Below are 27,444 nucleotides of genomic sequence, written 5' to 3' on the forward strand. Positions count from 1 at the left end.
TGATTGTGGCGGTCTGTCTGGCTCACTTGGAGCACTGCTGGTGTGTGTGCCAGCTCGCCCTGAGAGGCCACACTTCTATCTGCACAGTGGCCTTCACAGAAGATGGGAGAGAAGACAACCTGTTTTGATGGCATTGCTCCCAGATCCTCCCACTAAGACAAATAATCTGCAAAGAGAGAAAGCAGGGAAGGACGTTCACAAGCCAGAAGTGGCACCAGGCTCTGTGCATTTCCAATGGTCCTAGCTTTCCACTATCTTGGAAAACACCCTAAGGAAGATGCTGGTCAGGATAGGCAAAGCTGCCACTCACATAGGAAATGAAGTGGGAGGCTGAATGGCCTGAATAGCTGAGCACATCTGTGTGATGCAAGGCAACATCCCTCAGCATCCCACTGCCCATCAGTGACAGGGAAGTGACTCAGAAGACAAAAGCACTTCAAAGGTTCATGGAATACTGGTTTATTTTAGCTGAAGCCTGTCTGCCACAGAACAGGGAGGACCACAAGCAGAAAGCATCCGCTCCACATCCTGTAGCTGCTGCTGGAGTGGTTCATCCTGCAGGAACAAAAGCCTTCCCCCTCTTTTCCATTTCTTCTGGTCAAGGGAGGAGGGCAGGCTGGGAGATAACCACCCCTGCTGCTGCTGAACCGCAGCCAGAGGACCCCTGACACTGCACCAGAATGGGATGAGAAGTTCAGCACCTGCCCCAACCTGCCCCATGGTCTCCACGAAAGAAAGCTGAACAACCACCCATCCATCAGTAGGGTACTGGTGTGACAGAAACATTAGGTTACAGCAGCTGCATCACTCTGATCCTCAGTTAATTATTCCCCATAGCCAAACAACAGCAACACAGGGAGGAAAGGAACAATCATGTAGTCAGCAGTTTGATCCTGTTATCAACAGGATGCTAACAGGGGGAAATAACTAAGTATAAAACATTTCTTGTGCCAAAAGCAGGTAGGAAGGGTGATGGATTGTCTTCAGATTATTGAAGGCAAAAAAAGGAAAGACATATTTCTCAAAACCCCAAAGTTTTTATTTACTTTGTTTCAATCAGGGCCAATTTTTACCAGGTTTTTGGGTATTGATTTTTGTTTGGTTTTTTTCAGTCCCTTCAATCTATTCCTTGTTGACAGACAACACACCAGTTATTCACTGGATATGGTGATCTACAGCTTCCGTTTTTGGGGTTCCATGTGACTACAAGAGGGTAATTTCTGGCACTTCAAGTCCTGCTGCAGCAGAAGTCATTTCACAGTCAGCAGGGCCAGCTACAGATCAAGACTCCAAAGGAGTAAAAAGCTTAGCATCTAGCCCCCTAGTAAGAGAGGATTTATTTTATCATATTGTTTTTTAGAGATTTATCACTTCCTTTACCTTCCTCCACACGCACAGTGAAGAAAATCTGTTTTAAACATGTGACAGGCATGATTTCCATTAGAGGGGCAATTTAGGGGATAAATGAAGAAAAAAGGGAGCTATTATTGACCCAGAGACAATCATTGTGCTGATGAGTGAGCACTAGCATCTGAATGTAAGTGTTTTTCAGCCTATTTAACAGATCAGGTTGACACACCATTCTCCAGATGATCTCAGATCACTGGAACTCCTTTCCTTAAAAATAGGGCTATAAGAAGTAATTAAATGTTGTCTTTGGGCTTGTACAAGTGGGCATAACCACTTTATCCACAAGTGCCTTGGACATCAGCTGCTGGTCCTTATGGAAAAACACATTTGCCTCTAACATCAGGTCCTGCAGGTTGTGAAGCCCTACATTCAGCTCGGTGGAATTCTGGTGCAACAGCATCAGAAAGCTGTATTGAATCAACCCTAGAGATGAAGATACCTTTGAAAGTAGGTCAGACACCAATCCTGTGGAGACCAGAGCGTGCCCCAAAAACGTGAAGCAGGGAGCAAAAAGAGAAGGAAGGATGCAGAGTTCTGACATCTGTATCACAGAACTGTGGGGACCTCTGAGTTGTCTCCAGATCAAAGGACCACTTGATAGCAGTCACCAAACGCCTTTTAGCAGAACAACGCCACTCATCTCAAACTTCACTCATCCTCCCAGGAAAGGCCACTATGCTGACATAGTGGCCTTCATGATTTATTCCTAGGACTAGCTGCAATGGAAGGAAGTGGTAGCACATGGAAATGTGGCATCAGCAGAGAGTTTGGGGAATGCAAGTCTGGGGATGCATATGGTGCTGCTGTGAAAAGTGGAGATGGTGCAGCATACAAGACAGAATTCTGGGTATTAAAAAACTGACCAAACAGAAAACCCAAACAAACAACCCCCCTCCTGCCCCCCCAGACAAAAATATGTAGGGAAGATGAAGAGGTGAATGGAAGAAGAAAACCTAGAGCTGCTGACCCAAGGGAAAAGATGAATGAAGCTGCAGAGAACACTAGAAGTAGAGGTGGTGGAAAATTGAATTTGTTAGGGAAGATACAGAAAGCAGGGACAAATAAAGAGCTGCTGTGCAGTGCCCTTATCTTGCAGAAATTAGACTCCTTGAGGGATGTCTACTGTGTTTCTAAAAGAGTTGGATGAAAAATCCTTCTGAACACAATGGAGGAACTCATCTATTTTCGTAATTTTGAAAGCTGGAGAATAGGCTTGTCTTGATCATACCAGATCATGTAATCATGTGTACTTGGGCAGACCATGCTCTCTTACAGGCCTCCAAGGGCTTTCCACAATCCAGGTGTGAAGGTCTGATTTGGATTGAATGCTCAAACGAAGTGACTGGCAAGCAGTGGAGTCCCAGGGTATCTCCACAGTGCTGCAAAACTGTTCCCAGCTAAAATTGCAGGAGCTGCATTTGTACAGAATGAAAATATATTGAGAACAATGTTTAGGGCTCTTAAAAAATATTTTACTTTCTGCCTGCAGTCAATCCTATACACATATCCCCCGGCAGGTTGCTTTCTAGAAGGAAAGAATATTACACTGAAGCCATTCCTAAGCAATAGTATTTCTTGTGATGACCAAAAATCAACTTTAAATTTATGTTGTCTCTTACTAAGCCCTCAAGAAATTTTTTGCCTTAAAGCCACAGATTCCTGTAGTCTGCTTGGACCCACTTTGTGCTTCAAATTCTCAAATAGCCACAATAATGAAGACTGTTACAAAATGTGTGTTATGCTGCAGCCAGTAAACATCACAAAGAGCATCCTGAAATTTACGACACAACACTGTAAGATTTTACAGACAGCCTTCAACCTGAGAAATAAAGTAACAGGGAATAGAGCCTGAAAAACAAACAAAATATATTCCCAAGTCAAAGCACAAAAGAACATGAAAGACCCAAAGAAGAGTCAATACAGATTTTCAATTTCATAATTTTGATTTAATAAAATTCTTTGGATAGTGTTGCTGGCTCAATACAAGCATAGAAATTGTAATGGCAAATACTGTACTGTGATTCATGGACTGAAAACTTGTCTGATTTCATTATGCCGGTAAATGTAACACTGCAGACACCCTCTCTTGGAAAGCTATTTCTAAACTGCTGCATCAATATTAAGATAATCAGAATTGATATTTACCTTTATAGGAACAGCATGTATCTATATGTCCACATGGGCACATACACACACACAAACTTGTATTTTTAACATTTCTCCATTTTTTGGATCACAGGAATACATGCTACAGGAACTGCTGATTTATCCCAAACCAACCCATGCAGTTGCAAGGTGCCAAATCCAGGACATTTTTACTGGTTGTACCCTTTTCTCCCACTACAAGTAATTCAAACAGAAGTACCCAGCAGAAGTTCAGTTGAATCATTTGTTATCCCAGACTTTGGAAGATGTAACTTCACCTTCAGTTTACAATGACATAATTGATGGATAAATCACTGAAGCCCTAAGATACGCAGTATCTATTAACACTTATGTTAATTCTATTTATATTTTTCAGCTGGAACAGAGCATGGTAAATAGTTTTAAACTAAACTTCGCCTTTCACTCATGGTTTTGCAACAGAAGTACAAAGCAGTGCATTAAGGCGGATTTCAGGCGGCAGAGCCCACATGCCCTTGTTGACAGTATCTGTGGGACAGGAGGCTGACAAGAAAGCAAAGGATGTGAGACGGCACCAGTGAAGGAACGAGAGGCAGAAGTGAGGAAGCAATGTGGCCAGAGAGGGACAAGGATGTCCCTCTACAAAGTGGAGCCTAGCGTCCCAGCTGATCCCTGCCTTGAATGCCTTGTGCTACACGTTTCTCCTGGCTGTCCCCAGAGTGGTGCCTCAGCAGCACATTCTCCACAGCCCACGGCTCACACAGCCCACGGCTCACACAGCCCATGGCTCACACAGCCCATGGCTCACACTGCCCACACCTCACACAGCTCACAGCCCACGGCTCCCACAGCCCACAACTCACACTGCCCACAGCCCACAGCTCACACAGCCCACGGCTCACACAGCCCATGGCTCACACTGCCCACACCTCACACAGCTCACAGCCCACGGCTCACACAGCCCACAACTCACACTGCCCACAGCCCACAGCTCACACAGCCCACGGCTCACACAGCCCACAGCTCACACTGCCCACGGCTCACACAGCCCATGGCTCACACAGCCCACAGCTCACACTGCCCACAGCCCATGGCTCACACAGCCCATGGCTCACACAGCCCACAGCTCACACTGCCCACAGCCCACAGCTCACACAGCCCACAGCTCACACTGCCCATGGCTCACACAGCCCATGGCTCACACAGCCCACAGCTCACACTGCCCACAGCCCATGGCTCACACAGCCCACGGCTCACACAGCTCACACTGCCCACGGCTCACACAGCCCACGGCTCACACAGCCCACGGCTCACACAGCTCACACAGCCCACGGCTCACACAGCCCACGGCTCACACAGCTCACACAGCCCACGGCTCACACAGCTCACACAGCCCACGGCTCACACTGCCCACGGCTCACACAGCCCACAGCTCACACTGCCCACGGCTCACATGGCCCACGGCTCACATGGCCCACGGCTCAAGTGGCCCACTGGCCAAGGCTCACACAGCCCACACCCCCAGCCCTCAGGGCAGCAACCTTCAGAGGAGGCATCTGAAAAGGGACTCCAGAGGGAGAGGAAAACAGGGATGGCAGCTGAAGCTCCAAGGACACCGATCTGTCCTCTCCAGCAACTGGGAGAGTGAGGGCACGTCCAGCCTTCATAAATAAACCAGGCCACATCCCCATTTCTGCTCACCATTGCAAGAGCCCAGAGGGTGATCCTTTGCCTTGTTCCCCTCGATCACTGTCACAAGGAACAACTACTGGCACTTATCAGCAGAGACATCTCTGAGAAGGAGTGACTTCAGGACACAGTGTCCTTCCCCGGTCCCTTGAACCCTTGAGACAATTTACAATGCTGTCACTCGTACATATTCCCTCCTCATCTACACAGTTCTTGTATCTAAATTTAACATTTTGCTTTCTAAACAAAAGTCCATAAGAGTTCTCACAAGACCTTGATGATAAGCCCTTTTATTGATATTCCAGTTCACTTTTCAAAATATTTGCAGATTATAGGATAAATGATGTTTGCTTTTATCCCCATTTCAGGAGATAATGGTTGGGTAACTTACGATATCCAGATGAAAATTTATTGGTTAGTCCTGGGGAAAGCAAATCCTTCCCAAAATTAGCCTTTGACCCAGTTAGTCTTTCATAAACAAGCAATGATTTAAAAAATCCTCATCAGATAAGATGTTTGCAGCCCTAGCATCAAGTTGCATAAATGTTAGAAGGTGTAAGCATAACAAAGCTACATCAGCCATAATTTACAGCCCCAAGACTGAGGACGAAAACTATGGAAAACTTCCCTAATGAAATGTCAAAGCCAACTAACTTCACTACAGCTAATCCACAAATCGTGATGACAGCGTATATTACCCAGCCTGGTAAACTGACAAGTGCCCAAGGAAGCTAATCTCCCAGGGATTACACCTCCATTTCTGTTTGCCTTCTTCTGAGTTATGTGGAAGAGCCCCAGAGGAAACAAGTTTCAGCTCATCTATTTCCTTCTGAGGGCTTTCAGTACACAACCCAGTCTTAAAGCATCAAGCAGCAACAGTACATATACACACACAGAGACAAGAGTCCCAAATATTGACATTACTGTGCAATAGGCCAGTCACCCACAGATGCCAGGCAGAAAGCTGCTGACAGATGCTGCAGCATAAACCTCCTAAGAACCTTCAGGTTTGGCAACAAAATCCTGTGTTCCTTATTCACGCTGCCCTGATGCTTGGATCTAAATAACGCCCAATATGAGAGATTTATTTTTTTCTCACACTGGCTATCTATAGAAAATCCTTTTTTGTAAGTCTCTGTTGTGCAGCTTCTGAATGTCAGGCCTTGCAAATCAAAACATTTTATTGTAATTTCATATTGTTTACTTTTGCGAGGCAGGATCTTGGCAAAGACGAGTGTTTCCTCCAGGGACAAGGAGGATGGGGCTGGGAGGAGGGGAGGACAGACGGATGGAAGGAAGCATTTTAATGCAGACTTCCTCACTGTCTGCTTTAATAGGGACCTGGCTGAAATACAAAGGAAGAGGTAAGTAAGAAGACCTTGACTACAAATGTAGAGATGCCAGAGAATGGGTGTGAGAATGTCCCAGGACCAGCCTACACAGGCAGTGACAGCAGATCAGGGAAGCAGTGCAGCACCAGGGAAACACTGCCAGCCCCAGCCCACCCACCACTCCCCCTCAGCAGGGTTGGGGGGATCCTGGGGTCCCCATGGCAGACACAGTCCAAAGGGCTGTGGCCAAGAACAAGCAGGGAAGGACAACCTTACCCAGGCTGCTCCCACTGTGCTCCCACACATCCCAGCAAAGCCAGTGTGACCCTCTATCCACAGATACTCCTGGCTCCTTGCCCAGACCCTCCTTCTCCCTACACAGCCCCAAACTGTGGGCAGGTTTCCCTCCAGGAAAGATAGCACCACCCAAGTACATATTTCTCCATGAAGATCCTCCCACTATTCCAGGATGGAGAAGAGGAGGAGGCTCCTTACACTCTTGTGTCCAGGAACACTGGAAAGCACCAGTGATTCCACCAGAGACATCTATGTTTCGCTATGTGTTTCCAGGGAGATTTGACACACAACATTCAAAGGTTTGGGTAAGTAATATTTAAGTCGATAAGAGCTGATTTAAGTGTTTTACATTCGGGGAACAAGGCATTTGAAACACATCACATTATATGTGAGTCTCCTGCTGAAATGATGGTCCTCCAAGAGACCTGCAGATGTGGATGGTGCCAGGGCAGCAGTATAGCTGAAAGCAGTTTTATTGACTTTGTGCTGTCCCTAGCTGTCCAACTGAGAGACCTGGACCATCTCATCTTCTTTAATCCTGGATTCTTTGGGCTGCTCCACACGAGACAAAATCTCAGGACACATGGAAGGAGCATGATCCCTTCAAGTCATGACTCACCCTGTCCCCAGGACCACCCGTGGTTACAGGCAGACTGGCAGACACAGGCGACAGCTCCCTGCTCCCGCTGGGTGCCTGGCAAGCCTCAGCAGAGTGGAACTGCTAGCTCTCTTCTTGGCATAACAAATCTCCCTGTCCTTCGGCATCGCCTCTCTCTTCTTCTGAAGCTTTGTTTTGGTAGAAAGCAGTTCACAAAGACCTTTACACAGACTCACCCAACGACAACTGCTTTACTACGTAAAATGATTCACTGGTGTTTAAAAATCCCACAAACAGGAGCCCTCACGGACTTTATGACCGACTTCCCACGAAGGCACTGAGGCCAGCAATGGCTAATGCTCCATCTGGCATCGACTCCCTGTGAATATCTCTCAGCAATAACAACTGATAGCAGAGCTCGGAGCCTACACATCATCCTCCTGTTTGTACATAAATTCCCTTTAAAAGGATTTCAGCATCCTCACACTGCTTCTTCCCAAGCGTTCAGGCTCTTAAAGCCAAGTCAGCCAGACAGAATGGTGCCACGCAACTACAAACAATGCAGGACAATTTTTTATTACAATACATGGCACGATTCTTTCTAAAAGCACTGCCAGTAATATGCAGTGTGTAAAAATACACATTCATCATAAAGAGGTTAGATACTAATTCCTGCAGCTTAATTTCTTCTTGAGGGCACCAGCCCATTTTTCAATTAAGGCAGGATAACATTATTAATCATAAAAAATTGCTGATGTGTAAAATTGTTTCCTTTCTGGCTAGCATTGGCTAAGAGACATCAGACAGGCTTCTCTGAATTAGTCTAACTTTGTGGCAGTATGGAAGCTGTATCATCCTTTTTGGTGAGGATTCATGCTGCTCCCAGCCTCAGCCATGGGGAAAGGCGTGTCCCTCGGGGAACATGCAGACCGACTTCTCCATTGCATCAGGTGCAGGCCGGTGGCAAGGAGCCTATGGATACAGATTCTCATGGAAGATACAACATTGCCAACTGTGAGGCACAACAGCTGGCATGAACGGGCACCTCTATGCCAAGAGGGTGCTTCAATGGTCTCTGTTGCCTGAGCATTTCCAGGACACCATGTTTCAACACCCCCTGAAGAGAAAGAGGTTTCTGCCCACTCCCTCGATTTTCTCTGCTGTATTTGGCATTATGAGACTCTCTGGTGTAGTCATCAGTGCTTTCTATTTAATGTTTTTTCTCCTTTCCTCTGCTGCTAAATTGGTTTGCCTAATTCTGACCAAAATAACTGCACATGGTGCCTTCAGATGGGGCCACCAAAAGCAGAATGAAGAGAATTTAAGAAACAACCCAAACTCTATAAGATAGTAACCTATGAATAACAAAACCTCTCCTTGCCACGTAGTCAGCAAGGGAGACTGCTGGACTGTGACTTGGCAGGATCCAAGAAGATGCTGCAGAGGTGTGGGCATGCCAGCATCCTGCAGAAGGACGGCAGCTCCCTGCAAAGGCACACCCTGGTACCTGGCCCCTCACTCTGCCAAACTGAGGGCCTCTCAGATCAGCCCTGCTGTGACTGCTCCACTCCACCAAGGCCAGATTATTTCAGGCTGACAGGAGGGGACAGGCACATGCCCTGGTCTTGCTCCTGTAGCAGCCAACCATGACTTCTAGGAGCCCTCCACAGGACACAGAAGCACCCGAGTGAGGAGCAGGGCTGTCCAGGCCCCTCCGTGCTGGGGCCAGGAAATGAACCTCAGCAGGTTTGCTCAGGATGATGGAGCTGGAAGGAGAGAGCCTGGTTCCTGGCTCCACAAGTGCTTGCCATGTACTTTGGTGGCACAGATCCAGACGAAACGCCTTCTTTCCAGTCATGCGTCCAACCCTTTTGCCATCTATGGGCAGTTTCCCTTCCACACATCACAAAGTCATATATCCCCTAACTTCTGTTGAGACTTTGCATCCCCCTGCTCACAGGACCTCCCAGGAGCAGCTCATGACAGTAATCTCCTTGGCAGCTCAACCCTTTGCCCATTGCCTGGAGAACTTGTGGAAACACTCCCAACTTGTGTGCCCCTGCCATTCATCTCTTCCCTCCCCGTCTTGTTTCTCCCCTGTTCTGGAAACTGCACCCTCTGTATTTTTTTTTCCCTATAGAGATCAATCTTCTCCCAGCAGCAGAATTCTCCTCCTGTTTTTCCCACACATGATCAACTCCATAATACTGTGCCAGTTATCTGTAGCCTTACGTCTTTAGTTTTCTGACATCACCAAATAGCTTCTTATCTGCGTCTGGTATTATTTATACACACATATATATAAAAGGCCATCTTCCACCATCTTATCAACTGCTGGCTGAGAATAAATCATGCAAGGAGAACAGGCCAGACTTTGGGACCACCCTGGGGAATACCCCACCCCACAGTTGTTGCCTCTTGGCAAATACAAGCAAGAAGCACACATTCACTCTGAAGTCTGAGGAGGCAAATCACATATACTGAAATGGTGAGTTTCAGCCAAAAAAACTCCTTTCTGACAAGAGTCACTGCTATTCATATGATTAGGCTCATTAAGAGTGAGAATTGGAAAAAAACTGCAGGATGGAGTCTGCGTGTGTCTCCTGGCTGAGATGTTCAGCTGTATTTTAACTTGTGAAAGGAAAATTATCCTTGCAACATGAAAGCAATAAATATAGTGGGATTACTAGTCAGCAACTCAATGGATACTACTTCCAACAGCCCTATAGTTAGTAAGTACTCAGTGACAGTAATTGTTACAAGCAACTGAACCACCAGAGAGAAATTTCCATGTTATCTGTACCCATACATACATAAAATACCAGTCAGTACAAATCCAAAGTATGTGAGGTTAAAGCTAATGGGCAAGCTTTGTTGAGCATCTCAAAAATCAAATTAACTGCAATCAAATTCATGGCACAACTCAGGGTTCATTTCATTACTATCAGAAAATTCAATCTCTGAAATCTTACAATATTAAGCTAAAGCAATGATCTTTCTGTTAAAGTTCTCTCTTTTTTCATTTCAAGGTGAAAAGAAGCTGGCACGCCTGGGGAAGGTGAGGGTGATGATTCCTAGCAGATACTACTGAAAGCTTGGCAAACATTTAATCAATTACTGTTATATAAAGGAAAGGAGAAAAACTCCAAATATCCTTTCAAACACACACTCAATGACATGTTGCATTACAAATTCTACCTCTTGCATCTATTTGTACATCATGCCTTTTCCTGCACAAATGCATATATAGGCATAAACACACATGCATAGGTAGGCATATACATATTTAAATTCAAAATACAAATCCATTAGGGAGCTAGTTAAATATGCTCATTGCTGCAATAACTAATCATATCTCTGTGCTGTACTGCAGGTGGGAAAAGTCAGAAGTTCATTGCATTAAATTCAGGCATTTTCCTTTTTTAAATAAAGCTGCATTTTTGGTTTATTTCACAATATGCACTTACTTAACCTTAGTGCAAGACCTAGCTGTAGAATACTCACTGCAATTTCAGACTCCTTTTTTATCCCTCTTCTTCAAGGTTTCCAACTAGGTTTCTCTGCGGGAGTCAAGTGCAGTTTTAATAAGGCAGATGAGGCAGGGCTTCTCAACTGCTTTTGATAGAGGTGAGGTGGTCAGCTCTTTATTGACTTTCTGCAGTGCTGCAGCTACAGACCGTACAGACAATCTTGCTTTATGAGCATGCACCAGGCAGGAGGAAATGGGCCTGGAAATTTCCAGCCAGCAGTGTTTGATGCACTGCTTGAAAAGCTGCACAATGTGCATATAAAGGAAACTAGGGACAGCCTTTTTCCTTGTTGTTGCTAAACCACCAGGCTGTAGTTGCTACATTTACCTAGGAAAGCTTGCTCAGGAGCCATTTTAAGAATTACTATGTCTCAGGAAAAGGAAAGAAAACAACGCTGGTTATTTTGTGCCCATTACAGAGTGCTGCATATCAAAGATCCTTTCATAAACACTTGGAAAAATCACATGGGAGGTAATAACCCACTGAATTATTTTACTGTCCTTTTCTTGTGCAGGCAGCCACAGCACATCCACACTATACGCAGTGCACAGCTGCACTGATATACACAAAACCTCACAAGGGGATGTGGAAAAAAGGAAGCAATCACAGGCTGGTATCATGTACTATTAAGGTTTTATTGGTACCAGCATGGAGCAACTGCATCACTAATTAATGGATGCACACAGGCTACACATATCCTTCCAATCAAGTGACAATAAACCCAGGTAGCCTTCTTCACCCTCATACATACATTTCTTGAGCTATTTACCCCACTCCTTGTTTTTCTGGACTGCACATTCCCCTCTTCCCTCACCATCCCACATCTACACTAGCAAGGCACATCCTTGAATTCTGCTCTGACACAGGGGAGATGAACATCCATGGCCCCATTCATGAGCTTCCTACATTGGTGCCACTGGACCAAGTTTTTAACAGCAGATGGGGTTCAAACTATGCAGACAGGAGGTTTGGAACTCTCCCCCAAAATGTGTCCACAAATGCTGACACAAAAATAACCACTGAATTCAGGTTTGACGTCTCTCTGTGCCTCTTTTACTCCCGGCCCAAGGGGGACAACATCTTCCTTCCCCAGGGGAGCACAGCAATGGTGAGCGGATCAAAGACAGCAAGAAGCAAGAAGGTTCAGACACTTTGGTGATGGCAACCCTACAGAAGCCAGAACAGACTTTAGTCCCTACAGAAATGTACCCACATAGGGCTGCACATCCCAGCTTGCACCCAGCTGCAGCAGCAGCAGCACCACTCTGCCAAGGACTGGCTGAGGGAGCCAGGTCCCACCTCCTGCTGAAGCACCTGAGCAGCCAGCACTGCTGTAAGGTACGCAGCACAGTTTCACTTCTTTCAGCTAATTGCAAAGCTCTTGGGGATTCTGAAAATAAAGTTATAAGGTTCAAAAACCTTACAGCTACAGTGCTCCTATCTGAGGATATACCCTTCCTGCAAGCAAGACTTAACTATGTGCTTAAATTCTACTGACTTCAGGGGACATAAGGATTTGCTTAACTTTCATTATACCAGCCATTTGTTTTACAGCTACCTGGATAATATGTCTTGCCTTTTCATGTACAGCACTGAGCTCCTTCCACAGTACGGTATTACTTCTTACACATAAATGGAAGATCAGGTAGAAATTGAGGCATCTTTAGCTAGCTACCTGAAAAACATGGACAATGACAGGCAGATGATTTTGCTGCACACTGCAATGCTGAGTGCTCCTGAATTTTCACCTGTGAGATAAGCATCAGTGAACAGCTACAACATAGTCCTTAAAGAAGGGTAACAAAAGGACAGTAACCTATATCAAAGAACATTTCCATATTGTGTTCTGCATTTTATTTTTAAAAATGCAGCTACAGGGAACAGACATCCTGTGAAATAACAGATGTTAGACTCTCACCACACATACACTGCTATAATTCAGATGACCTTGCTGAATTAGAAAGCTAAGCACAAGATAAATGTCCACTTTCTCTCCTTAATGCCTGTCTTGAGCAGGGAAGGGTTGTGCTGGTGTTTAGTTATCTGTTTCCTCCCAGTTCTCCATCTGCAGTTCCCCAAAGTATGTTCTTACAGCACTTCAGCTAGTTTTTCCAAATCAAATGCTGCTGACATTGTGAATCTTATGAATTTTCTTTGCTGACAGGGATTAGATACTGCTTCACTTTAACCCCCCAAATTGGCAGAAGCTGGAGACTGGCCTGGACCCGCTGCCAGTTTGTGTTCAGGCTCTACTCCCAGTAGGCAAGAGATGCTCAGGGCTTCTGGACAGTCATATGCAATACGTTGATTTAATCAAAATTACATGCCATTTTCACTCTTTAAAGCAAAACTCAAACAGTCAAACAATTAATTATTGCTTTAATTCTTAAGATCTTTAATTCTTGAGATCTTAAGATCTGCATGTGTTCAAAATACTACAAGAGAAGAAACAGACTGACATTGTCTTTCGGTCTTTTGCTGGTAGCAAAGCAGATTATTCCTATCATGTTCTGCAGGGGTGCTGTCAAATGCTGCTTCAGGCTATGGGCCAAAACCTACCCCCAGCCCATGTGCTCAGTTCCCACTGGCATCAATGATATCTCCACCATGGACTGACAGTAGTAAACGGGCAGAGATGTGCTGGCTGCTCAAATAGCACGATCTATGTGCTGAATAATTCATTTTAAACTGTTGCACAGATGTCAAAATGTTATTGCTGATTTCTAGCCAGCAGAATGGGCGTTTCTTCTCCTGATATGAGTATGTCATTGCCTGTAATGCCAGCGAAGATTTGGGGGATGTCTCAGCCAGACAGCAAAGCCCATACATGGCATGCCTGTGCACATACAATTAAACACATATGATCACTTAAGGCCACCTTTCACTCTCCTTATTAGGATTCTCCTGCAGATGCACTCACCCATTGCCTTCAAGAAGTTTCAAAAAAGCAGCTCAAAATATGGCATGGTTACATTTGTTTGAGGGTACTCTCCAACAATCACTTCAGCCCTTTGGATTTTTGCTGAAATCCCATGGAAAAACTCTAAGTACAAACAACTTAAGAGTCACAGATGAGTTTGGATAACAAAGTGAATCCAGACAAACAAAAAATAAACCCCTGCCTTAGTAAAGGGGAACAAATAAATGTATCCTACAGAGTTTGCCAGCTTAGCCATGAAGAGAACTCTATGGTACAACCAAAAGATCATCCTCCTCTCCAAAATCAAGGAAGAAAAAAGGAGTTTTTCTGTGTTTCTCCTTTCACTAAACCTTGAGCAGCCAATATGGCACACTCCAACATTTTCTGGGCACTGGCTTCCTCAGCCAGGTGGGCTTAGCTGCTGATGGTCAGCAGCCACCTCCAGAGCGAGGTGGGAGTCCTGTGTGCAGGTGGGCTGAGGTAGCTGGGGATGATAGGAGAAGTGGAAAGGAAATGGGAAAGATCCAACAGAGTCACGGGCTTTGAACAGAGGTCAGAGACCAGGGATCTCTGACACAAACCAAACAAGCACATGCACCCCACACCAGCCCAGGAGCATCACTGGGCTGATCACATCATTAGGGATGTGTCAGCTAAAAAAGTGGGATTTTTTCATGCTCCTAGATGGGCTTCTTCACGTCTGCTGGTCTGTGTGGAAACAGACCTAGGCTTAATGAGGTCTAATTTGTTTCAAATCCATAGGTTTCTTTTTAATAATTAATCCTCATCACTCAGCAAAGTCATTCCTTACCCCTGACTACTTGCTATTAGGAATAAAATTTACTGTGAAATACTGTTAAAAGGTGGAAAGCAAGTGACATAATTCACATTTTAATTAAAAAATATATATATCACACGAAGCTGGAGCCATAGAAGGAATAATAACAGAATAAGCCAAAAAAAAACCCACCCCAACCCAAAGCCTACTCTTCCCCATCACCCACTTTATTCTTGTCGTGCTATTTGAATTCTTCTAATTGACTTCTCTTACTGGATGCTCTATGCCCAAACCATATTTCAGTTATTCACTCTGCGATTCCAGGAACTAGAGAACGTGTCGGCATCATTACTGTGAGCATTACACACCCTCACACACAAGGGCCCAGGAACTACAATTAACACATTAAGAAATAATAACTGCCAAGGGAGCAACAGAAGATAAACAGCATGGAGCTGATGTAGCAAGAATTCTGCTTGAGAAAGGGCTGTCTCTTGGGTAACGGGCAAGGGAGAGGAATTGAAGCGCTGTGCAGCGTTGCCCATTTACCAGAGAAAACCCCAAAAGCAGTTGCACTGTTCACACATTAATTTCTTGAAATTTAATTTTACTAAAGTTATTGCTGGCTTTAAACTAGATTTCGAAGGAATCTGAAGGCTCTTGTTCTCAAAGAAATAATACTCATGTCCTGTTCCAAAGTTTAAAATTGGTATATGTTTTCTGGTATTTGAAAACCTGCCCTGAAGTGCTGTGGGTTTGTCATTTTCTTGTTCTTTTACAGTAGAAGTGAGACATACTTTTTTTTTTTTTACCTATACATTAAGATACATTTATTAAAAAAATAACAAAAATAGCTTTTTCCTACTTGTCAATATCTATTTTTATGATTGCCTTTTTTTTTTTTGGCTAGTTTGTTTGGGTTTTTTTTATAAATGTAAATAATTGAGTTATTTCCCCAAGGTTTTTTAATGAAAAAAAAATTTAGATTCTAGAGTCTTTTATTTAAAGCTTCCACTCTTGAGAATGTTTTGTGTGAGTCGTCCTGCAGAAGCTGCACAACAAAAGCCAGCAAGAGCATGCCAACCATTTGAATACCTATCTATCTTCACCGCTGTAACCAACAGAGATCATGGAGCACGCTGCTCCCTTTGGGCATCAGTCTTGACTTTAGCTGCTGCTTTCAGGTGGACCAGCCAAAGGCCTTAATACTTTCCAGTGAGATTAGGAGCTGAAGGAACACGATGGCACAGGCGAGGTTCATGAAATGCTTTGTCTGGCATCTCTCCCACCTTGGGGCTGCACAGTCACAGAAAACCCAACAAAAATACTGCCATTAAAATAACAGCCTTTCCTACATTCACCCAAACCCCTGTGCAGGAAAAGGGAGGCAGAAGAGGCACAGACACACAGGGTAGGATTAGCAGCTCTGCACCTTTTGGGAGAGGGGGCGATGCCTGTGACCCATGTGGGGCTCGGTCGCTGGGTTTCTGTGACAGGCGTGATCCCCCCCGCTGCCCCCACGCACGGCTCATCAGTCAACTCAGACATTTCAGCAAATCACATGGCACTTTGTAAAAACATAATTGTTTTTATTTTCCAATTTTCCATGTTTTGTGTAGAGTGCTGCTGTGTTCAAGCGAAGTGAATAAAAGCATAAACAGCAAGCACCATCTGGAGAACATTCTTCCAGCATGCTGAGAAATAGCAGCCGCCTGTGTGCTACCTGCTATAAATAAATGTCATTTAAAAATGTCCAAAAATTGTTTGTTCCTATTTGATGGAACTGTAGTCAGATAAAATTTTCCTTAACCCTGTCTTCAGGTACCCAACACCTTCACAGAAAAAAATTCCAAACAGATGTAGATATTTGTCTCTCTTTATGTTAATATGGGTATTACTAACAGAATTGCAACCCTACACATTATTGTAGTAACAGCAACAGAGGTTGCAACTTAAGCGTAACACGTGAACAAAGCACTGAAAATCTCAATGCTTTTTAAACTGTACCAGGTTCACAATAGGGAGATATCTCTTAGCCTGCTATCAAAACAACAGGCAAAATTATTCATTCTCCAAACTGATAGTGTATCAGTATGGAGGGGAAAAAAAAAACCAAAAAGTCCATAATTTATTTTCAGTCTACACAAAGCAACATCTCCCTCTCTGCTGACAAAATACAGACCAAGCTGGCTGTGGGGCTGTGATGAGGCTCTGCGAAGGGTTGGAGTTTGCTGTGTTTGTTTAATCACTGCAATTAGAGCTATGCAAATAATGGAATTGTTTGCTAGAGTGGCAAGGCTGGGGTAAAAAAATTAAAAAGAAGTATTTGGGTTGAGTGATTTAAAAACAATTTTGGTAAAATGAAAAAATGAAACTGTCTAGTTCTACTCAGATTCAACTCAGAATCCATTCAGTTTGAAATGAAAAATACATTTTCATACTGGAACAAAGCATATGAGCAATTGTCATTTTTCCTTCTTTTTTTTGGTCAGACAAAGATTTTCAGCACCCAGGAAGGGATGCTTAGGAGAGCTTGCTGCTTCTTGGGGAGGGAGGAGAAGATTTGCCTATCCCTTATCCCAGCCTTGGACACACCTCATGCTGTTGTGCAGGGGCAGGGCTGAGTGCTGAGGAAGCTGCTGCCAGCCCTTCTCTCCCCCCATGCTCTGCACTGGGCAGCTGCCCTGCCCCGGGAGCCCAAGGGTGGCAGGCAGATGTGGGTATGGAACAGCAGCACTGCCTTTTCTTGGTTCCACGTGGCTCAGCCACAGCGGAGCGGATGACTCCTGCAAGAGCAGCACAGCCCTCGCAGCCCACGCAAGGCTGGGGTGTGCTCTGGGATATGGCATGGGGCCGAGTGTCTGAAGCGTCCCTGATAAGCCATAGCCACCAGTAGGGATCAGGATTTGAAGAAATTTTAGTGGTTTTCTCCTTTGTTTTAAACCCTCCTTATATTGGCAGATGTCATGAAGGGAGAGGAGCGAATCTGTCTTGTTCAACAGCATCCACAAAAACATGCTGGGTCTCTTTCACAAGAGAGTGGCTGAGATTGCTGAGGCTCAGGGCATATCACCAGCATAGCCATCATTTAAGGGCAAGAGTGGAAGTGATGGACATCAACCAGATCCAGTCCTTCCCTCGAGCTATGGCGCTTTGTCCACAGCCAAAGTAGTTGAACACTGGTGTGGTCACAGAGCAGCTCTGCTAAAGCCTTGCTTTTGGCTGGGACTGGCCACCATTCCCACTGGAAGCAAAGGCATCATTCCCACCATATTTTATCCTCTCCTTTCATTGGGACTCAATGTGTAAGGAACTGCATGAATAGGGATGAGGGTCCAGTCCCTTCCCTGATGAAATCATCGTCTCAAACACAGCAAGAGCAGGAAATGGTAACACGGTTAGAGTTCTCATTAGACATGTTTTCCTAATATTTATATTTTAGCTACTTTTATTTACAGAGTCCACTCACACTAGTTAAATTATACACTTTGAAAAAGAATACAAAGGCTGTCTGGAAGTGAATACACTGGACTACTGATTTTGTTAAGATAATAATGATGATTATTGTGATTAATCAGCCTTGATGAATAAGATTTTGCCAGACCAGGTGTGGAGGGAAGGCAGGTGGTGGGAACATGGCTGGCTGTCCATGCATGCGTGCTTGTGTATGGGGGGGAGGGTTGTTCTTTGTTTTGTTTTTGCCTTTGGTCAAATTCAAACAATGTGCAGTAACAAGAAGTAAATGTCATTTTCCTCCCATCCATCTTAATTTGGCATCCATTTTAAAGCTTACCTTTGACCTTTTAAAATGTTAATACACTTAAGCAGATATAAAAAACACAAAGCTCCTGGAAAAATTAATCACACCCATATCATGATGCTGGTCTAAAAATGTAACATCAGTTGTTTTCCTATTTAAAGAAACATTTGTCCAGTGCAGCAGCAGTAACTATGCTACAATTACCTATTATTTCCTTTTCAAACAAATAACCACATTAAATGCTATAGCAAAACCCTTTCAGCATAACCACCACAACTTACAATGAATCTGTTTTGTTGAGTAACTGCCTAGAATCATGGAAAGGATCCTGAAATGGACCTTGAGAAGTGTCCTAACCCATCCCTCAGCCCCAGGCAGGGCCAGCTAAATCTAAACCATTCTTGACAGGAAACCTTATTTAGATTTCCTTTAAGTAGCAGCCTTAAATAGAACTGGGGAAAATTGCACAATTCAAAATATATCATATATATACATACATGAAAATAATCTATATATGAGTATTATATATGTATAATGTATGTATGTACAAAGAGACAACCCTGATCTAAATGATAAGTCTCCCTCCTCTGACCACTTCATACCCTCTAACAAAAGAGTCCAAAACAGGAAACTCTAATAAAAACACTTCCTTCCTTTTTAAAAATAAAAGGCTACTCAACTGAGAACCTCAGCTCCTTGGGAATGCAGGGGCATCTCTTCTCAAGAAAATCAGAATTATCAGGTCCCAAAATATTTGGGTCTTTATGCTGCAGAGCAAAGAGCTTTTCACTTCCACCAAAAAGCAAAAAGTAAGAGTGTTGACCAGCCTTTCCAGTAACCAAAGTGAGTCTAAGATGTCTGTAGCCTGTTTGTGATCAAGGGCATCCACCTTGTCTCCTGACCTAATAATTTCTGGTGGGAGGCTGTACTAGGTCCCTCCAGGACAGTCACTGCACATCTTTGAGGTTACATGCTATGAACACTGGGATCCATGGCACACAGCCTTATGCTGTTTCCACTTTCCTGTCTGTAGCACTCATGGCACCCAAACTGATGGCTACCCCTATCAATTCAATATCCCCCTTTAGAGGACCGAAAGCTGTGGTGACAGCCAAAATACATCCTAAAAGAAGTGATGATTTCATAGCTAAACACAGCTGTTACACAAGCATCTAAAAAAAACAGTTAGGGACCTAAACATAAACCCAAGCCAAAGGCAAATGCATTTCCTTGGTGAGTGGAGAAGTAAATTCCTTGCATCTGTTTTCTTCCACCTACCATCAATACTTTGGTTGTAGCACAACTGGAGCATGGTCAGGCAGTTTTCTGTAAAATGAACACAAGCTTAGGCACAAGGGTGTGGGGAGATGCGGGATACTGAGCTTGCCACCACCAGTCCTGTGAGAGAACAACAGCCCTTGATGTATCCTGCACACACAATGCAGCAGAGCTCTAACGCAGAGCCCAGTGTCTTCTGTCACAGAAGCTTTGTGAATCCACCCTAAGCATACATGGCTTCTCCAGACATAAAAAGGCAAGAGGTAACTCCATCCATCCCCCAGGGACCAGAGATGAACTACAAGCATGTCACATGAGAACAGAAAGGCTCTTCTGCGTGCTCCTTCTTCTAGGATCTGCTTATATGTTCCTACTTCCTCCTGGCCTCCCCTCAGCATCCCACAGCCTGCAGAGCAAGCTTTGGCTATGTAAAAAGTTATCTTCCCCCAGCTTTTTGCAGGGCAGACCTCCTGGCTGAGAGCTGCCTCAGACCTCCAGCCCCAGCACCAAGGCTGGAGATGCAGGCATTTATTATTCAGACAGTGATGCCTGACTTCTTGGTTAAGAAAATCCTGATTAAAAAACAATGTGTTGCCCTTCCTGTTTGCTTTGCAGTGGCCTTGTGTAGATCCAGCTCTACAGCAAGTGATCCATCACCAACAAACAGAAGATGTGTATCATGCAAACACAAAAATACTTCACATATCACTTTTTTTTCTATGTCTTCCATTCTCATTGCCCATCTATTCCAATGTTCCTCATTATCTTTTCTTTAACCTAATTATTATAGATATATATGGAACACCAAATGGTTTTCTTTTAACCAAGGACCATTTTGTGCAATACTGCCACATAAGCTTCAAAGACAATCAAACTTAAAAGAAAAAAAACACAATGAATTCACATTTCTCACTTTGTCACTCCTAACCCTTTATTTCTTGATTTTTTTTTGCTTACATGCCACAGAATGTACATGTTCCTTTGTCACACTGTTTGTGAAGTTTATTCACCATATTCTGATAATCACAGATTAGAACTTCAGTAATACTCCTCTAGTTAATTAGTTTATTCACTAGGCACAGATTAATAACTGATGAGCTACAAAAAGTTGCTATTGTCTGAGTCAGTCACCAAGTAACTAACTTGGCCGTTCAGGCAGGGAGAAGTTTTCTTGTCTGAAAGGTGACAAGTAGCTATGTAATGACTTCTATTATTTTCTCAATAAACTCAGAGAAAATAGGACACTGCAGCTAGAAAAACACAGAAAGAGAAATTAGCTGCTACTGTCATTAAGGATTCAGAGACTGATAAAGAACAGTTGGTGCAATGCAGCTGGAGAGGCTTTTCAGAGTAAAGTGATTATTCTCTGGCCATTAACAAATTATTTTTTCCTGGACTGAAAGATCTGCACTCCTCCAAATAACCTGGCTTTGCTATGAGGAGCACACTGACTGCCAGGGCAGGCAAGAGCCATTGGCCTCTTGGCCCTCCTGGTGGCCACTACACTTCCACCTCTTGTTTTCCATGCCACAGGAAAAGTGCAGAATAATTAAAAGGTTGAAGCACATGTGGACATTGGAAGGGAGACTGGTTTTCAAAATTAGCCCGACCAAATGAATTTGGAGCTGCACCCAGAATGTTCAGGGACCTGCCCTTAGCAGCCCCACTGAAGCTTAGTGAGGAGTCACAGCAAACTTCCCTCACCTCTCCTCTCAATCAGAGCTCACCCCCAGTCATCAGCTCAAAGATAACACAATGATAAGACATTTGGGGACACAGTCAGTCAGTCCTGAGGCTTGTTCTGACATCTCTGTGCCTGCCATGGGGGGAACCCAAACCCATATCCAGCTTGTCCTGCAAGTCAACAGCAGCTGCCTTCCTTCTGCTATAGTGGCTGCTCACTAGTCACTCTAAAGGGAGTGGGACCAATACAGAGACCTGGAAGCTGCTAAGCTGAAGGACACCTTTTTTCTGAAGAGTGTGGAAGAAACAGGAAACCTAATCCAGACTCTCTGTTTAATTCTTGAGAACATTTAGCCCTCTGATATCTTAAAGACACATTTCCAAACAACTACATGCGCAAATTGAGATCAGTGATGAGTGGTGTCCCTCTCAGGTCCATACTGGGACTGGTATCCTTTAATAACTTCATCAATGACACAAACAGTGGGATCAAGGGCACCCTCCACTCTTGTGAGATCCCACCTGGAATACTGCATCCAGCTCTGGGGTCCTCAGTACAGGAAAGACATGGAGTTGTTGGAGCAGGTCCAGAGGAGGGTCATGAAGAAGATCTGAGGGTTGGAGCATCTCTCCTATGAGGACAGGCTGAAACACATGGGGCTGTTCATCCTGGAGAAGAGAAGGCTCCAGGAAAACCTTACAGCATCTTCCAATACCTAACAAAGACCCACAGCACAGACTGCTGGGACAAATGATTTAGCAGGGCCTGTTGCAATAGGACAAAGGGCAATGGTTTTAAACTAGGGTCAATTTAAACTGGACATAAGGAAGAATTTTTTTACTGAGAGAGTGGGGAGACACTGCAGCTTGCCCAGAGAAGTGGCAAATGTCCTATGCCTGGAAACATTCCAAGTCAGGTTGGACAGGGCTCTGAGCAACCTAATGTAGTTGAAGATGTCCCTGCTTACTGCAGATGTGACCCTGTAAACTCACCTCATCCATGTTACAGCACTGCTCTGTACACCAAAGGTCAGTATGGATAAAACTGGGTGGGGGAAGAAAGAAAGCCAGAACTAACAAGCTACATTAAATCACCCAGCAGAGCAGCTCCTCCACAGAGTGGCCTATTTACAGAGTAGCTCAGTGCCCTGGGAGGGATGGGCAATATTGCATACCCAGGAAAGGAAATTCCCTAGGAGAACTGAGACAGGCTAACAAAGATCCCCGCAGCCCAGGACCTCTCATACAGCCACCTCTTTTTTGAAATCTAGAGTCTGCTGGGAGGATTTAGGCCTATGGCTTTGAACATAAGATAAGGAAAACTTTTTCATCCTGAAAACAGACTGTGAAACTCAAGCAATGCTGGGAATTGTTTCACTGTATTGTTATTCTGTAGATGCTGTTTCTGGAGGCAGGACCCAGCACAGCTCAAAACAAAGCCATCCGTGGCTAGCGCCTCACATCACCAACCATCTCCTTCCTCTTGAAATAAAATAAAAGAAAAACAAGTACCCCCATAAATCATTCATCCATCCCAGTTTCATAACAAGAATATTTGTCAGCTCCCATTTTATGCCCCTTTCTCTGGCTGCCTGTTCTACAAAGCCACCATTTCAGCTGCCTGTGCATACAGACCAGCAAGCACACAGCACCACAACAGCTCCCACACTCCCATCCTCCTGCCTGCAGAGAGGATGGCCACCTCTCTTCCACAAACCCTCACCTGCACTACCAGAGATTTTTCAGGAGATTTTTAAAAATATCTCTTTTTTTTTATCAGTAGCTCTGGGGCACCCATCAGAGGTACTTCAGCTACTGTAACAATCACATGATTTATGTAAAAGTAATTGAGGTTAAACTATCTGCCACATCAAACTCTTCACATTTGGCCCCATCTTTAGGACCTAGAAACATCTGAAATAAATAAAGCAGTGTGTCATTTAACAGGGTCTGGGCTTAATTAGGATCATTCTGGATTTTATGGGAAAAGCTTTGTCCTGGCAGCTTTACATAGCTAGTCTAGCACTTGTAAGGTTATCTGCTTTTTTTTTTTTCCTTTTAGTACCTACATCAAAATACTTTTCCACACAGCTTTTCCTTTTTTTTTTTTTTTTTCATCCTACAACCAGCCGGATGACAACCACTCCTTATCTTTGGCTGTCTTCCATGCTAAAATAAGAATGCCGTTGTTACGCCGAGGGAGCTGCACCCTTCCACCTCTGTTCCCTCCCGACCAGCACGCAGCTGGCTGTGCAGGAATGCCCGAGGTTCCATTTTCTGATCATTTTTTCTGTGACATTGTCGCAATTTACCCTTTAGCTATAATTTCTATTTCTAAATCACACCAGGCCTCTCGTGCCATGCGTTTTGTAGCCTCAAGTGACAGTCTGTGTCCTGGAGAGCTGGTGATCCTCAGCCCGTCTCCACTGCCACTTGCTTCCCTGGCTTGATGTAGGCTCGCCGACACGAGGGCGAGCACGCAGCCAGACACAGCTCGAAGGGCGCCGGGCGATTCGATCAGCAGCAGAGAAGGACTGGATTAGAAGAGGGGTAGGATTAGAGATTGATGAGTTGCTGTGAGGCTGCTACGTTGGTATGATTGGCTCCAGCAGCACTATTTGAATGTCAAACTGTGTCCCCTCGGAGCAGAGAGGTACCACCTACGTTGGGTTTCAGACTGCTGTGTGCAAGGCAGCTGGTGGAAAGTAAGGGGTTTGAGTTGGGGTCTGAACAGACAGCCCTGTACAGATGAGACCTTGGCAGGTCAAGCAGAGATGAGGAGAGAGGGAAACATGGAATGATTTGCCCACAGCTACACTGGCAGTTTGAGTCAGAGGCAGAAACGGGAGCCAGATTAAAAAAAAAAAAAATTAGTTCCTCATGCAGGAGATGAGCCAGCAGCCTTTGTTACATCTAAATGCATTTTTTCCCCTGTAATTCATACTGCTGCAGGCTCTGCACAGTGAACTCAAGCATCCTGAAGTTGTAGGGTGCTCAGTGTGACCTGCTGATTGCACATGCCAAGCCCCCTACATGACCAGCTCCATTCTCCAGCCCATGCCTACAATGCAATCCGTGCATGTTGCAAAAGCACTTGCTTTTTTTTGTTAGGAAGTGACCAGGACCCTGCAAAACCCATCAATGAGGTGATTTCCAGCCTGACCCAGATAGCTCTGGCTGCTGGATCGCCTCCAGAATTTAGTGTATACACAGGAACTTAGCAGCACTCTCCAGTCAACTCAAAGAGTTATCCCCTCTTCAAATTTGGCTTCAGTCATCTCTGAAGGTGAAAGAGACTTCAGCTTCCCCTATTGGAGCTCCTCACAGAAATACTATAAAATTCATCAAAGATGCCAAGGACAAAATAGTGAGGATGCATTAATTGATCAGGTTGCTCTAGCAGATTGGTGCAGGAAACCACTCTGCCTATCAGCAGCCTCCTCTGCTAGTTACTGTAGTTACATCTGATTAACCGGGGCCACTCACAGTGTCGTGAAATGGAAGGAAAGGCTTTTCAAATTTACATATTAAAAAAATGGAGGTGTGCTGATTTCTGTCCTATGGAGCGTTTCAGACATAACATTAGTAATCAGTAGCGTATTTGTGAGGAAATCTTTACTTTCAATGCCAAGCCAATTTGCTAATGATAAATGACATGAAAGGTTACTTAGAAAAAAGAAAAACATTTCCTCATCAAGTTTAAACGGAAAATACCTGAAGAATTAATGGGCAACCAGATACTCTTTCCTTAACAATACACCTCCATTAGGCAATATATATACTTTGAATCCCGCATTTGAATAATTTTTCTTTCTAGAAAAATAATTCTGATGGAGAACGTGCAAGAAAACTACCATCAACAGCGGTAAATAAACCGAAGCCGAACCAATCTCTCAAAAAAGAGGTGTGTTGGGGATTAAATGAGAGAAGGAGAATAACTGCCCTGCAACTCCTGCCCAGGGCGCTTGCACCCTGCAGCATCCCCCCGGAGGGATGCAGAACTTCTGGAGCACGACACTTCACCCTGGCATTCACCGCCACGTACGCCCGGACCGCTGCGACGCCGGCGCAGATGACCCACGCCCCGCGACAGCCTCATCCAGAAAAAGCCATTAAGGGAGCCGCAGGTGACAGTCCATCCGCCTGGCAGACTTCGCCAGGAAGCCGGGCGACAGCGGGAGGAATTTCTGCCCTAACTTCGGAAGGGTAAATTCTCCTCCCGCTTCTCGCCTGTGACCGGCTACGCGAGGGACTCCAAATCATCCCATTACCGCCCATCTTGAAATCCATCCTACGCGTTCCTAATCTCCTTTCCCCGGAGCGCGGACCGGGCGCGGAACGCCGCCGTGGCCCTGCCGTGCGCGCTCTGCCGCCCGTGGGGCAGGAGCCGCCAGCCGCGGGGGGCGATGCCTGGCCGCGGCACGCACCGCTCCTCCCCGCGCACCCGCGGCCGTGATTTTGGAGAAGTTGCGCAGGCAGGAGGAGGAGAAGGAGGAGGAAGGGCGGGGGTGGAGTGGGTGGCTCTGCTCGTGCGGTCACGGTCTCGCCCCGTCCCTTTCCCCGCCGCGGTCCCTCCGCGCCCCCCCACCGCCGCAGCCCCACTGCCGGGACAACCCGCACAAAGCCGCCGCCACCGGGATCTCGCTGCGCCCGCTCGGCGCCACCAGAAACAATAGTCACGGGCCGAAGCGGGGACCGCGGGGCCGCCGCCCTCCCCACGGTACCGCAGCGCCCGGCCGCCGGTGGGAAGAAGGCTTGGGGGGGTGGGATTCCCGCAAAACGCCGCCGCCCGGCCAACCTGTCACCGCTCCACCCGCCCTGGGCTGTCGGTGCGCATCCGCTGCGCGGCACCTACCTCCGGTGGAGGGTGCGGCAGCCCCTAGCTGGGCTCCATGGGGCCGCAGCCGCCGCCCGCTCTGTCAAGCGCGGCCGCCGCCGCCGGGGACGCGCCGCCCTGCCCTGCCCGGTACCGCGTCCCGCTCCCCCCGCGCCGGGCGGGCCGGGGCGGGGCGAGCGCCGGGGGCGGGGCCCGCCCAACCTGCACCACGCCCGCCGGCACCGCCCCCGCGCCCGCCAGCGCTGCGAGCCCTGGGGAGCGTCGGGGTCCCGCGGAGCCGCAGCGGGAGCAGCGCGGACGCTCGGGAGGATGCTGCAGCAGGCAGCGTCATCATTCTTCATAAATCTCCTGGGTTTTTTGCTCCGTGCTTGCTTGGAGTTTTGACCTTGTCTCCTCTGCGTTTATCTCGGATTGACCACGATTCTGACTTCCTGTTTTTCTTTATTCCCCTTACACCTCTTTGCCCTTTTTAATTCTTCCTCCCGCCCCCCCCCCCTCATCTTTTCCATCCTCGCTTTCCCTTGTCCCCGTTTTCCCATCAGACTCTGAATATCCCATGCTTCTTGACCTCAGTCTCTGGGCTTTAAAACGGTTTTATCAAGGGCAAAAGAGTTTTTTGTAGGTTTCAAATCGCTATTAAGTGTCGCCAGCAGCTTATTGGAAGGTGCAGTGCATTAAACTAAATCCATGGCTAGTATTACATAATATGCCCTCGAATGTACGTAAAAGATGATTGTAATTCCATCTGGATTTCTGTTGATATTAGCAAACCGCTCAAGATTTCCTCTTGTGGTTTAAAGGGCTTTTCAAAACCTTTGACTGGTGCTGGATCAATCAGATTATGATTTAAGAAAGGGTAAAGCACACACACTCATGACATCGTAGGAATTAGTGAAAGAAGAAAAAAAAAAAAACCCTTAGTAGGTCATCTGCCTAATCCATCTTCCGAAAGAGTAGGAATGTCCCCCATACAATAATTTATGGGCATTTGTCTAGTTTTCTTTCAAATGCTCCAAATATGTGGCTTCCTTATTGCCCATAGGAATTTAGGTCAAGCTGCCTGAGAAGGAATTTCGTAGCATCTTGGGATTTAAAATCTGCTACTGTTATTCCAAGGTGTTTTTGGTTTTGTTTGGGTTTGGTTGTTTTGTTTTTTTGTTTTTTTGTTTTTTTTTTTTCTCCCAGACAGCACAACTGTACAGTTGCAGT

The 27,444-nt window shown here is 45.5% G+C and overlaps 1 protein-coding gene across 1 annotated transcript in view; it reads right to left on the reverse strand.

The window, feature by feature from the left end:
- RAI2 (retinoic acid induced 2) overlaps window positions 1-26,385 on the reverse strand; it is a 43,833-nt gene extending 17,448 nt beyond the window's left edge. The window contains exon 1 of the mRNA XM_053971903.1: window positions 26,254-26,385. The gene's annotated coding sequence lies outside the window, so the exon portion shown is untranslated. The remainder of the gene's footprint in view (window positions 1-26,253) is intronic.
- Between the last annotated feature and the right edge of the window lie 1,059 nt (window positions 26,386-27,444).

The sequence above is a fragment of the Vidua macroura genome, chromosome 2 (genome assembly GCF_024509145.1).
Source record: "Vidua macroura isolate BioBank_ID:100142 chromosome 2, ASM2450914v1, whole genome shotgun sequence".
Taxonomy (NCBI): Eukaryota; Metazoa; Chordata; class Aves; order Passeriformes; family Viduidae; genus Vidua; species Vidua macroura.